This window comes from Topomyia yanbarensis, chromosome 1 (assembly GCF_030247195.1).
Source record: "Topomyia yanbarensis strain Yona2022 chromosome 1, ASM3024719v1, whole genome shotgun sequence".
NCBI classification, from domain to species: domain Eukaryota; kingdom Metazoa; phylum Arthropoda; class Insecta; order Diptera; family Culicidae; genus Topomyia; species Topomyia yanbarensis.
Window position 1 is genome coordinate 116299731 of NC_080670.1, and position 1751 is coordinate 116301481.

The window sequence follows — 1751 nt, forward strand, 5'->3', positions numbered from 1 at the left end:
TGGGCTGTCAGCCGCCAGCTCTGGTTCCTTATCCTTAGGGATACTCAGATCGATAACCTATTTGTATTGAAAAGAAAAATTCAAAACCTATGGAAAAATTATCGCTCCAAAGTAGGTTAGTTGGTTATGACAAAAAAAACACTTACCGAGCGCAGAAATTTCCTGATCCTCCCTCCTCCTATTTGACCCAGTTATCGGCAGCACTTGCCATCGTTTCGACCGAGTATTAAAATTCAAAAGCTACAATATATGGAAAAAGGTCCTAAACAGCACGGATACTGTCACTCCGGTGGTTTATTCCTTGCAATTGGCTGAACTTTTGCCCAGAGCGACCTTTCGGAAAAAAACGCCTTCTTTTACCTGCTCACTTCGCTGCCATGAAACCGATGATGAGCGCTTTCTTCCAAACGAGTCACACGGTTGGCCCGATTGAATATGTCGCGCGTGTAGAGTATGCTTCCATTATGTTTGTTCTGTAAATTGACAAGGACATCTAAATATGCAAAGGAATGCTTGGAGGAGAGAAGCTACTGTTAAACACATACCGAAAGAGAAAGTCCTTTCCGAGGATCTTGATGTTGTATTTACTGTTGGCCCATTATCACCGTGTTCTGCTGCTGGGTGGTTACCATGGCATTATGTTGCTGGTGTTCGGTGATGTGTATCCGCTATGGTTGCTGTTCGATCTGAAAAAAATTATGATGAAAAATATCCGTGAATGAGTGAACGCGAGCTTTTGAAAGAAGAATAGGGTATTACATTACATTGTACTGAACACGGTACTGATCCTTCGAAACTGAAAAAGGTAGTAAAAATGACTCACCTTGCTGCACCAACTGAATAAAAAAAGTCCTCCTGCACGCGGCGTGGTACAGTACAGTATGCTGCTGCTACTGTGTTTGAAGGTACTGTTGATGTATCTTTTTTTGCGGTTGACCAATGGTCTTCTACATTTGGCCCTGATTGGCTTGGATCGATTGCACTAGTTGCGGTTGCTGGCCAGGTTCTACCGTCACTTGAACGTTGTTGCTACCGATCTGTCGGATGATGGTCATGGTCTGGGGGAAATCTTAATTTTCTGATGTTGCTGGCGATAAGCACTGGAATTGTGGTTGCTAGCTGCTGCTGGGATGGAATCACGAGCACTGTGGAGGCAGCGATATTTTCATGCAAGCAACTAGTAGGAGCCAAGGCAGTAATATGACTTTTGTGTTTGACTCTGATTTCTCTACATCAGGAAGGTAACCGCTGGTAAGAATAGTGGCAGGCAAGTTTTACGACAGAATGTGCCGATAAAGTGTTTCCGTTGGGTCCATTATTCGTAAAAAAGCTCTTGTTGCTTTGTTGGTTCTGAGCTGTAATTGCTATGGTTCTTTTTTGAGAGATTGTTGGCAGCTGCTGGATTTGGAGTTGTTGGTACTGCTACGGTTGTATCGATTTAATGTTGGTTGGCTGATTGCCAGATCCAGGATGTTGAGTCAAGTTGAGCTGATTTGTAGCATCTGGTTGTTGTTGATGAAAACCTATCAAGTAGATAGATGGCTGCTGCTTCTGCTGCTGACGAAAAATGCTGTTCTTGTGGCTGCTTTGTTCGGGATTGCTGTAAATAATAATAATTACTAGAAACAATCACAATTCCAATAATATTTTAAAACTTACCATTCAAATTCAAAATATTGATTCTCAAAACTACAAAATTTTGACAGGTCGCGATGAAAAAAAATACAAAAAATTACTAATCTTGTTTTGCC

General features: G+C 41.8%; 1 long non-coding RNA gene across 1 annotated transcript; it reads right to left on the reverse strand.

The window, feature by feature from the left end:
- Positions 1-375: 375 nt before the first annotated feature.
- LOC131676352 (uncharacterized) lies at positions 376-1517 on the reverse strand. Its single transcript, XR_009303149.1, has 3 exons — positions 824-1517; positions 546-686; positions 376-473 (listed from the first exon to the last, which is right to left on the reverse strand). It is a non-coding gene; the product is annotated as an uncharacterized LOC131676352 (long non-coding RNA).
- Between the last annotated feature and the right edge of the window lie 234 nt (positions 1518-1751).